The following is a 12588-nucleotide window of genomic DNA, read 5'->3' as shown; positions in this document are numbered from 1 at the left end:
AGTAAAACTAGAAAAGGTTGTTAATTTATTTATCTTATGAGAGAGAGGCAGTCCTTAGTGTTTCATTCCTAACTCTAGGAAATAGAGATCTAGTTCATTACTTTGTATTTTCAAAATGTTCGAAAGTAACTATCCTATTTTTTGTAAGATATGTATACAAATCAGTAAGAAAAAAAGCTCACGCTCAACCTAATAGAAAAATGGGAAAGACATCATCAGGGAAGTCACTTAAAATATCAGCATCAGGGGCATCTGGGTGGCTCAGTTGGTTGAGCATCCGACTTCAGCTCAGGTCATGATCTCACGGTTCGTGGGTTTGAGCCCCGTGTCGGGCTCTGTGCTGACAGTTCAGAGCCTGGAGCCGGTTTCAGATTCTGTATCCCCCTCTCTCTACCTCTCCCCCACTCATGCTCTGTCTCTCTCTCTCTCTCTCTTTTTCTCTCTCTCAAAAATAAATAAACATTAAAAAAAAACATCAGTATCAAAGAACTACGAATTAAATAATTAATAAAAAACCAGTTTAGACTATCAAATTGGCATCATTTCTAAAATAAATAATGCATACTGTTGGACACAGTATGACAAAAGACCCCCCCCCCCAACTAACTTGGAGAGCATTTTGCCCAATTGTGTCAAAATCTGCCATCTTCTGACACAGCATTTTTTTTCTTCCTCTAGCAATTTGTAATACAACATAATTTAAGAAATAGTAAAAAAAAATTAGAAGCAGAATATACAGCTACCAGAATTTTCATTGGAATGTCTAACAAGGGGAATTGGTTAAGCAAATTTTAGAAGAACCCTACAATTAAATATCAAGTAGCTGTTAAAACAAAGCGGACTCTTTGTAGCTTTAGACAGCCACAGTGAATTATTAAAGAAGAATTTACAGCATAATAGGGATTTTATTGCGCTGTACATTTATATGTGCATTTTTGCATGTATGTTATATTTACATTTTTTAAAGTTTATTTATTTATTTTGAGAGAGAAAGAGAGAGAAATAGAGGCAGAGAGAGAGAATCCCAAGCAGGCTCTGCACTGATAGCCCCAATGCGGGGCTCAAACTCACCAACCGTGAGATCATGACCCGAGCTGAAACTAAGAGTCGGACGCTTCACTGACTGAGCCATCCTGGTGCCCCTGTTGTATTCACACTTAAAAAATTAATATGCAAAATATGGCTCCATTTTTGAAGAATATGCAAGGATACATATATAAGGTAGAAAATCAGTGGAATGCCATATGTTAAAATGCCCACAAAACTATCTCTGGGTGGACATTTATGGGTTTTTTTTTTTCTTTATTCTCATTTCTTTTTCCAAAATGGACAGATACTGCAAGCACTGCAATAAAATTTTATTAAGTCAAAAAGAGTACAGACCCAATCATCTGCTGTGGCAGAAATACAGCCCCAGCCATTTCCAAAGTCAACATTTCCTGCTCAGGTCACCTGGGCCACAGCTCCGCCAAGGCGGGCTGAGGTCTGGAAAGCAGTAGATCACTTGGGAACAACACTGCGGACACTGGTTTGGGTTCCGAGTGTGACTTGTACAGCGTGTGCCTCCACCTGCCTCTTTGACTTACTACCCTGCCGTGCGGCTGCACGTCGCCCGGGGTTCACTCAGCTCCTGCTCGTGGGCCGCTGGCCAGCGCTCTCTGGTTGAGTGTTGGTTTATTTTATGACAGCCGGAGCTGGTCACCGAGGTGCGTGCTGCTGTCTTCCTTGCGACATCACAGGGAGGAAAGCGCGAGAGGGAAATCTGTCCTTAAATAGTCTATCCTTAAACAGTTCTTTGCCAATGGTTGCTTTTGTTTGCCTTGCCTTTCTGTACAGCTTCATCTGGAATATTCTGTTTTCTCACTATTACCTGCTTCCGGATATTTCATGAGAGATTTCAACTAGGCCACTTCTCTGGTTATTCTGGCACCTTCCAGACAGGCTGACTCCAAGGTTATGAGGTAGTTTGGACTCATCTCGTGGCTTTATCAGGAAAGTTTTCGGAAGACTAAATTCATCTGTGTGAAAATTCCTACAGAATGGCGGCTTTTAGAGCCAGCAAGTCTGAGTCTAAAAACAGCAACCTGGTTAGACAGGGGCCCATCCAGGGGCATCTCCCAGGGATGTGCTCACTTTACCAGCTGACTCCTTGAGTTGAGGTTCAACAGGTGAACTCACTTTTCATTTTCCTTGTTAAAAGCTGGTGACAAGAGGGAGCACATCCAGTTAAAAAAATTCAGTCTAATCCAGCTGCTCCTGCATTAAATTGGATGGGGTGTGGGGTGAGGTTTTGTTCTGTGTTGTTTTGTTTGCTTTGTTGTTTGTATTTTTTTCATGCTCAACATGAAAAATGCTCCTCTAAGTCCTATTCCCCACAAGGGAAGATTCTGTGAAGGGCCCATTGAGTAGATGAAGTGTCTGAGACATGAAGTGATCATAGGCTTAAGAAATGTGTATCAAGCTGTAGAAAGATGATTAAGACCAAGGATGATGGATGGTAGGTCGACATATGATAAAGATGGCAAAATGCCCAGTCTGAGAAAATCAACCCTGAATGGAGAATAGCAAGACTTATAAACTCAAATTGGTGCTTGCTATGTGCAGAAAGTAGTTAACCCATCATGGTTTGCGTTTAAGAGACATTGACATGCCTGTCTATAGATGCCTATATGAATATGGACCATTTTTATGATGAGATATAAACTCGACAGTTGATCCATATTCATAAGGTGTGGTTGGAGAGTAATGACACTTAGACGTGATAAAAAGTGAGAATGGTTATCTGTGTGCCTAATACCAAGTAAGGGTTTCACTGCCCTATCGAATTGAAGCCGTTGTTTTGGTGAATTTGGCAGCTACAATCAGCCTTTGCTGCATTTGGTTTCTTATTCCACTAATCTGCTCTTCTATCTATTGATCAGTATTTAATATTTATGGCAAGCCCATGTTTCCTTTCTTGGAGAGCAGGGAGTGTACTTTATCTATGTCCAGATACCCAGTATAGACCATGGAGTACAATAGATGCCGACTCCATTTACGAATTTGCCATTTATTTAATGACTAACTTTTACATGTAGAACTTATGATAGGCCCTGGGAAAAGTCAAAATGGCTTTCCAGAGATTTGCAGGGCTTTGTTTGTAAAACAGACCATGCTGATGCTGGATTGTGATTTAAGGAAAGAAGGAGGAGATTCTGATAAGAGAATGCTAAAAATAAGAATAAGTCTGGGGTCACATGGGTGGCTCTGAGAGTTAAGCGGTTAAGCGTCCAGCTGTTGATTTAGGCTCAGGTCATGATCTCGTGGTTTTGTAAGTTTGAGCGGCATGTCAGGATCTATGCTGACAGTGAGAAGCCTGCTTGGGATTCTCTCTCTCTTCCTCTGTCTCTTCCTCCCCTGCTCATGCTGTCTCTGTCTCTCTCTCAAAAAAAAAAAAAAGGAGTAAGTCTGGATTTTATTAATATATATCATTGTGCCCCCTCCCTTTCCCAACCTCTTCTCTGGGACCAAGGCCAGCAAGCCTAACTTTCTATTCTTCCTGAACATTTACCTCCAAGTAGGCACTGGTGATGTTTTTGCCTCGGGATATTGCTTAGGGGTAAGGAAAGGCCAAGAGACCTAAGAAGAAAAGCAACAAAGTACAACAAAGCAAATGAGCGAACAAACAACACAGCTCCCCAAAACCTCTCGTGAAGGTTATTTAGATGTTGTAATTGCTGTTTTGAAAATAACCTTTAAACTGAGTGCCATCGACACAGACAGTCAATGACATTATTTTACTATCTTCTATTTGTGAGCAGCTACGAAAACAATCACTATGTGATTGTTAATAACACCTTGAGTCCTTTAATTGCCATTAATATGATAACGTTCAATACAAGAAGCAATTAATAATAGTAATTAGTAAATAACAAACATTAGCTGAACCTGTGCCTATTGTTTTTCTGGAGGACAGTAAATGAAAGGAAAGCAAGTTCACCAAAATCAAGCGAACTTTGGCTCTGGCACCATCCACTTCCTTCCTCCCCCGCCCTTTCCATCTTTCTTTCTTCCCCTTTCCATTCACTTATTCGTTTATTTAACAAATATTCCTTAAGGCACCGAAATGTGCCAGGAACTAGACTGATACCTAGTATCCACTGATACTAGAGTAATGAACGAAACAATCAAGTGTCCTGCTTCCCTTGAAGATTACCTTGCTAGGGCTACTGATGACTAGAAATTGAGAAGTCAAATAGATGATCAAGGTTTAGCCAGGTAGGCTGAATGGCCGAATCCGTGTCTTTTTTCTAGAATACAAGTTTTTGTGTAAGGCGATGTTGTCTAAATTTGGCACCCCTGATGTTTACAGCTGGATAATTTCCTGTTGTAGAAGAAAAATTATGTTTAGTTAAGAACAGCTGGTAGAAAGGAACCATGATAAGGAGTTCTCTTGGTGTCACTTCTCATATCCCTATGTTCAGGGGTGGACACTGGAAGAAGAATTATGACTCATGCAGGAGGGAGAGTGTGGGTGTATGTGTGCGTGTACGCACAGGTGCCAGCTAATTACATATGGAGATAGATGGAAATGTCGGCAATTTAAATTTAAGGTCTATTGGTGTTTTGTCCTAAACACTCTTCCCCAAGGTCTTGCATTTCAAGAAACAATATTGGCTTTTATTTGACATATTTACAGCAGTGGAATTTATTGAGGAATAAAGAAGAATCCATCAGTTAAATTTACTGTGACAGCTTGCTTTTCCTCTCTTGAAGACTCTGGCCATCCACATCATCCTACAACAGTCTTAATTCAATGTTTACAATAGCTATTTTTTCTATTAGTTCTAGATTGGCCAAATTTATGATGCATTCAGCTTATGATACATTTATGTGTTATTGGTAAATTCTTGCCCATTTTATGGCACTGGGATCATAATTTTACTAATTCAAACGACTTTGGAGGTTTATGGTTGTTGTATCTTGCTTGTATGACACATTATTGCTTATATCTATGATTTATTTGCTACTGAGTCCTTGGTCAGGAACACAACACCCAATTATCCAACCAATTATAATATTGTTCCGTGGGAAAACCTCAGCAGCTGAGACTGTTGACGAACTGCAATCAAACAGAGCAGCTTGATATCAGATAACCCGAAGCTAAACTTTTGTTTTGGTTGACAATTGCCAGCACTCACAAAGCGACAACGAAGTACCAGCATCCATCATGGGTTTATGATGCCTAGTTTCCCATGCTGGATGGGACTATGCTTGTAGTTTTTTTCACTGTCAAGATGGCCAATTGATAGTAACTGTTCTGAACAATCTCCAAATAAAAAATAATTGCTTTGTTGCTACATGATACGGTAATCTGGGTTCTGAAAAACTACGCATTCAGGCAATTAGGCACATTAAAAAAAAAAAAAAGCTGACTCCACCATACTGCAGAGTGGAATTCACTGGTTTTCCCAACAGAATACGACTTTGATTTCAGTTAACTCGTACTCTCTCAATATTTAATAAATGCACTGGTCACAATGCACTGGTCAGAGAGCACAACTCTGATCAGCTCCAGTCTTACATGTGCTTCCTGACTTCTGTACGGCTGGATTGCAAGACACATTGAGTCTACTTTTGGAGGACACACCATTGAGGGTAGGGCCAAGGAAATGGAGAAACTCTGCCATCCACCACTAGGCCTCAAGCACATTGATTTAATAACGCATCCTGGGACAAAAATGTTAGAGTGGGAAAGGTAGATCTTAGAACTGAGGACATCACACCATCCCCCCAAATCTCTGCGAGCTGACCTAAAGTAAACATACCTTCTAAATAAAAAGTGTCATTCTTCTGTAAATGCAACTTCAAGATGACTTCCCTTGTTCTGTATTCTTGCATTTAGAAAGAAATTCTACATTTAGGAATACCTTCTGGAGCATCTATGGCAAAAATGTCTCAATGAGGTTGTTGCCAAAATAATGCTGCATGACCACCCCAAAGCTCAGTGGCTTACGACACAAGCGTTTGTTCTTTTACAGCTATGCAGGCCTGCAGCTCTTGTAGAATAGACTCATCCAGGTGGTTTTGCTTGAGGCTGAGGATCGGATTCAGGTCTGCTGTATATGTGTCCATTCCGGGATGCAGACTGATGGGGCAGCTCTAGGTACAGCATGTTGTTCTTCTGTCTTGTTACCAAAGCATGAGAGCCAAGCCAAAATGAAGAAACTCATGTAAGGCCACTTCATGTCATGTTCACTGACATTCCATTGGCTATAGAAAATCATATGACTAAATTGAGCATCAGGAGGTCAGGAAGACAAACTTCACCCTCACAGGAAAGGGAAAGAAATAAATATTTGTTTAATAATAATTCAAACTATCACACAACATATGTTATTTATAATTTAAATTTTTTTTCAACGTTTTTTATTTATTTTTGGGACAGAGAGAGACAGAGCATGAACGGGGGAGGGGCAGAGAGAGAGGGAGACACAGAATCGGAAACAGGCTCCAGGCTCCAAACCATCGGCCCAGAGCCCGACATGGGGCTCGAACTCACGGACCGTGAGATCGTGACCTGGCTGAAGTCGGACACTTAACCGACTGCGCCACCAGGTGCCCCAACATATGTTATTTAAAAAAGAGACTAAAAGAGCTGTTAAATAGAGATTTTTTTTTTCAGTTTTTTTGTTTTGTTTTGGGTTTTGGCATATTCTTTTATTTTTTTTTTAATGTTTATTTATTTTTGAGACAGTGTGAGCGGGGGAGGGGCAGAGAGAGAGGGAGGCACAGAATCTGAAGCAGGCTCCAGGCTTCAAGCTGTCAGCGCAGAGCCCAATGCGGGACTCAAACCCACAAACCATAAGATCGTGACCTGAGCTGAAGTCAGAAGCCTAACTGATTGAGCCACCCAGGCGCCCCGGTTTTTGGCATATTTTTGAGTTAACCCAGGCAGCATTACTTTCCTTACATATTTAGTTTTGTCTTAGGATCCTCCCCCTCTTTCAGTTGTGCATGTCTGGGTGGGGTTCCACCTCGTCCCAGGAGTGGAGCGTATGACCCTGAGAGCAAATCACCTCCACTTTGCCACAGTGATTTATGTATCTTCAGACAAGGCTGCTAACTGTTGGGACAAGGACTTTCACTTTTATTTTCATTTGTATTTATTTAAATTCAAGTTAGTTAATATGCAGTGTAGTTTTGGCTTCAAGAGTGGAACCCAGTGATTCGTCTCTTACATATGACACCCACTGCTCATCCCAACAAGTGCCTTCCTCCATGCCCATCACCCATTTAACCCATCCCCTCACCCACCTCCCCTCCAGCAACTCTCAGTTTGTTCTCTGTATTTAAGGGTCTCTTCTGGTTTGCCTCCCTCCCTGTTTTTATCTTATTTTTCCTTCCCTTTCCCTGTGTTGTCTGTTGTGTTTGTTTTTTAAAGTTACCTTCAAAGCCATGTCTACTTCTGGACTCTCAAGTTTTATGCGTCAATTAGTGTCTATGTTTCATACCTCATACTTAGGAAATCAAGCACAGATAGGATCTTGACTTACCAAGAATCATTACCAGGAATGTGGTATAGTAGTAAGCCCTAAATTATGAAAATGCTAAACTGAGGGAATAGAGTGGAAAGCATTGAAAACTCCTATTCACAGCTTACAAGTTTGTGAGTCAAGTTACTCACTGGTACAATCGTGTCCCAAACTACTGCATCTTAGACCGTGGACCATACGCCTACAAACGTTGCTGCATTAGGGAGTTTGGTAGGAGAAATTCAGGATGCTGGAACATGTGAACCACTTTTTGTGGTGAAATCTGTAGAACAAGAAAGTTGAGAATTAGGTAATCTGGATATTTGCAGGGTTAGAAAAATTTATTCTCTACCAATCAAAAGCTAGTGCCAACCAAATCAGGAAGGAGGAACCATATCAAAAGATATTAGAATATGTGGCGAAGTTGTTTTCATATCATTGCCAAGCACCTCCTGATACATGGTTCCTACAGGACAAACATCATGATTACCCACACGTGGCCCACTTGGCTGCTGCCTGCGTGCCAGCTCAGTTTTCTTACCTTGACCATCATTTCAGGTTGCTCTGGGGCAGTGCAAAGATGAAGGCCACTCAAGGAAGGACTTCAGGGAGGGAGGGAGCACCTATCCTATTACTGAGAACCAGACATTCTCAAGCTGGATTCAGACTGAAAGGATCATAACCGAACAAGATCTCTGAGTTTGGATTCTAGTCTTTGGAGTTCTGTTTGGAACTAGGTAAAACCTGAAACATTTCTAAAGGAGGAGCCAGAACAATTGTCTGTAAATATTGTTTATGAATGACCCTAAGAAAGCCCTCAGACTTGAGAAATGTTAACCAAAGAAGTGGGAGCTATCCCTGGGGGCATATTCCACAAGGCGATTCTGAGATATGGCAACAGAAGATAATAGATAAGGAAGGTTTTACCAGAGGGCAGAAAAGTTGGCCACAAAGGCAAAGGACTGGAGCCATTCTCAGATAGAAGGACAGGAAAGCTAGACCAGCTGAGCAAGGACTCACTCAACAGTTAAGACAGGAAGTCCTTGCTATTCCTGTTCAGCTGTGTATTCACCAGCTCAGCAAATTCCAGGCACCTACTATGCCCCAGACCTATATACATACAGAAATACATTAGTGAACAAAGAAGAAGTTTATATGTGCAACGAAGCAGTGATTACTAGTGCTTCCATTCCCACCCTGGTTTTTCTGTTCTCTCTCTGCCTTTGTGTACTGGGTATGTTGGCCGCATGCTTAAAAATGTTGCACATCACTCAATAATCCTAAACCTGAAATAGGGTGCAGCCATCAAATCAGATTTTACTTTCTCTTTCTTGGGACTTATTATGTTATATCTGGGGGTAGACATTAAAGAGAGAATGAAAAACATCTCTCTACATACAGTAGTACTAAGATTGTACATAAATATTGGATAGCCAAGAGGCATATTGTTGTGGATGGTTGTTGTTTATTTCTCTGTCGTCTGTTTCCTCTCCTTTGAGGAACAGACCTAATATTTTGTTTGGGGTTTGCTCCTTCCTCTCTCTCTCAGTCCACATAGTTTGGGTGTGGATCCATTTACAGCTCTAGGAGTGGAGGTCTAAGCCAATCACTGCGTTGCATTCTGCTCACAGTGATCAATTCAGGGATGGGTATGACCAAAGCATGTCCAATGAAAGTGAATCCCAGGACTTTGGGACTGTTAGGGAAGGAAGACTCTAGTTACCACTGGATTTGAAGCTGGGATTATGTAGCTCTGTGAGCCTCTGAGATCTTGTGTCAAGAAGAGTCTTTTTGAGAATGGAACCAATACAGATGAAGTGAAACAAACTGAATTTTGATAACATCATATCGGCCATGACATGCTATCACAGCTGAAACCAGGTCTACCCTTGAATAGCTCTGTTATTGAACTAGTGAGCTGCCACTTTTTTGGTGGCACTTTTTTGGTGGCACCACTATTTGGTGTTTGCGTATGTGCATGCAGAGAAGGTGAAGACATGCTACGAGCATTTTTGAGTGTGAAACTATAAGTTTTTAACATTTATTGTCTGTTTCTTCATACGCAGAGATATTATACTATAAAAATATCAATATATAAATCTATTGACAGAATGTGAAGGAGGCTGTAATAGCTGTAGGATGCAAAACACACTGACCATCACTATGAGTGCAAAAAGAAGCTATTGGTTCAAGTAAATAAGGAGTCAGGAGAGACACTGTAGATAAAAAAGGGCTTCAGATACTGACTTTGTTAGGTGTTGACAGTGGACTGGGAATACCTGACACAACAGTAAGTTATTATTCAAAGGATATAGTGAGGAACATGAAGAGTCCATCGTAAAATTTAGGTTTCTCTTCTGAGTCGAGAAGCGTTGGCCCCAAATGGCGAAGACTGTGGACAAAAATGCACGGATGTCAACTGTCTGGCAAATTATCTTCATGTCTTTGACTCTTCTAATCATTATAAAATAACCTTCCGTTGTTCTCTATACTTTATTAATTTCTCTTGAGAGGAAGGAGTGGATCTTGGTGTTATTACCCATCTTACCCACTATTTCTATCTTGCCATTAGTTAGTGGAGGTAGGCTGCTCTTACAAAGATACCTTCTCCCTAAATTTAGTGGATCAAGAAATAAAAAGTTAATTTTTCTCTAAAAGTTCAAGGTAAGAGTTCAAGGTCAGTGGGATCCAATGAGCCATGCAGGCTCCTTTCATCTTGTGACTACATCATCTCTTAGGGCCTTGCTGTCATCAGCATGGTAGGATCTGAGTTGCAGCCATGACTAGGCCATAGCCTACAAGAAGGAAAAAGAAGCCTGTCCACAGGCTACAAGGTCTATGGACAGGAGTGGCAGGACAGGAGAGAAGCTAGTCAGACCATCATTGCAAGGGGAAGTGGGAAATGTTGCCTAGCCATGAGCCTGGAGAGAGGAGGATGAAATTGGTGGGGAAAAAATAGTTTTTACCACATACCCTGCCCCCTGAGATCTTTAGTGAGAAAGGGGAAAATATGGAAACTCTATTAGACTATTAAAGCAATGAGGCTATACTTACATGAGGAGCCTCAAATTTGCATGAGGATAATTTACTTGTTTTAGAGACATTTTCATTTGTCAGATCTTATAGCTATTCTCCAGGGTGAAATGCATAGCATCCACTGAATGAGACCAGAATCCTGCATGGTGATGATTGGAATAAAAAGATGGAACCAGAATGGAAAAAAGAGAAAATGAACTCCATGATGTCTGTCCTGGCTTCAACAATCTTTGCTTATGCCTGAAATTTCATTCTTAGTGGTTCATTCCTTGGTATTAAAACACCAAAGCAGCCAGAGTCCCTTAGAGTCTAACTCTCACAAAGAGAGGTAATGCTTAATCTATTATACCATTGTTTGATTCAAATGTTTGCCACTGGCTGAAAGATCAGGTGCAAATAAAAAAATCCCCTCAAAAGTGATGATGGGAAAAAGGTTATCCTAAACACTCTGATTTACTTCACAGGAATGGAGAGCCACCCACTTTAACTGTTGGGGTTTTCCAGAGTTTTGTCTTTCCTCTCTCCTCATTCCTGAAAGAGCTCATTGAGTCATGTACATTTACCCATCTTTTAGGTATAGATGACTCACACGTTTATTTCTGTAACCATGACCTCTCTTCAAGCTCCATACTCATATGCCCACCCAACGCCTACTAGACATCCCCACCTGGATGCCCCGCAGGCACTTCAAACTCAACCAGCCTAACACCCTTATTTCTCTCAAAGTAAGCTTCCTCCCATATTCTCCATGTTATTTGTTGGTGCCATTGTGAACCAAGTCACTCCAGTCAGACACCTGAAAGTTACTTTTGAATCCTCTCTCTCCTCCACTTTCCATTTAATCACTCAGAAAGGCATATAAATGTTACCTCACAAATAATCCCATCCCTAGGCGTTTTTAATTTAGTTTTTAGGGTCTCTTAGCCATACATATTATAATAACTGATTGACAGGCCTTCTTGTCCCAGTTTTCTCCTTCTCCGTCATCCATTCCCCCAAATTCATTTTCCAGATTGCTGCTAGAAGGTTCGATCTGACCATCTCACTTCCTTGTGCAAAACCTTTCAGTGACTCCCTGTTGTGTTACTCACCTATGAATTATACCTATGAATGCATCCAGGCACTCCACAACCTGATTTACCCCGATTCTCTGAGCTCATCTCCCATAGTTCTTCTATCAGCCCCTCTGCACCTTTTTTGTTCTAGCATCATCTCTAATTCCCAGAACACATCTTGCTGACCATTATTTTCTCTTTCTTCATCCATAGTTTTTCTTATAGTGTCCTATTTGTTCTTTATAACTTAGCCTAGGAGCACCTTCTCTGGGAAGTTTTCCTTGACTACCTTTTCCCACCTCCTCTACTGGGCTAAAGGCCCCTGTATGTGCTCATTCTCCTATACATTATAATTCATCTACTATGACCTAGTATTAAAATTGTTTATATGTCTAGCACATCTGCTAGACTGTTATTTTTCTCTGGGGAAAGAATGGTGTGCTGGTCACTCTTATTTTCTAAGTGCCCATATCTGGCATATACCATGCTGTGGCAAATATTTCTTTCTTTGATTGGGTCTCATCTGTGAGGAAAATACACCATGCACAGGACAAATGGTAACTGTGAATGAGATTAACCAACGTCATGAGAAGCCTTGGAAAGTTCAACATTTGTTGCCACCTGCCCTCTACCTGCTGATATTGACAACAGAAAGGGCTGAAGGAGAGGATAGGACTTTTCCTCTAGGAATGGCCAGAAGGATGCATTCTCATGCAGCCCATCCGGCAGCAACTTCCTGTCTGCAGGTGGTTATGTCAGATACTTAAAAATGAATTGTGCTTTGCTTTTCTTGTCCTTAATTGGCTTGTTGGTTGGTTTGGTTTCTTCTTTCTCCTCCACCATTTTTGCCCTGCAAGAAAATTATCATCCCAAACTGTTAGCTGGCAAATCTTCTGTTTGGTCTAAGGATGTCCTTGTATTCCCAGATGAAAGAGAAAGGGTAGCTTCTTTTTAGATCTTATCAGACACAGAAGGAGAAATAG

General features: G+C 41.0%; 1 long non-coding RNA gene across 1 annotated transcript in view; it reads right to left on the bottom strand.

Moving 5' to 3' along the window:
• Positions 1-3550: 3550 nt before the first annotated feature.
• Positions 3551-12588, bottom strand: part of LOC123383829 — a 43578-nt gene continuing 34540 nt past the window's right edge. The window contains exons 4-9 of the long non-coding RNA XR_006594083.1: positions 10569-10689; positions 8056-9906; positions 7667-7797; positions 5808-6310; positions 4196-4363; positions 3551-3618 (exon numbers count right to left, since the gene is read on the bottom strand). This is a non-coding gene — a long non-coding RNA (uncharacterized LOC123383829). The remainder of the gene's footprint in view (positions 3619-4195; positions 4364-5807; positions 6311-7666; positions 7798-8055; positions 9907-10568; positions 10690-12588) is intronic.

The sequence above is a fragment of the Felis catus genome, chromosome A2 (genome assembly GCF_018350175.1).
Source record: "Felis catus isolate Fca126 chromosome A2, F.catus_Fca126_mat1.0, whole genome shotgun sequence".
Classification (NCBI taxonomy): domain Eukaryota; kingdom Metazoa; phylum Chordata; class Mammalia; order Carnivora; family Felidae; genus Felis; species Felis catus.
Note: the sequence above shows the minus strand (reverse complement) of the source record. Positions and strands in the feature narration are given on the sequence as shown.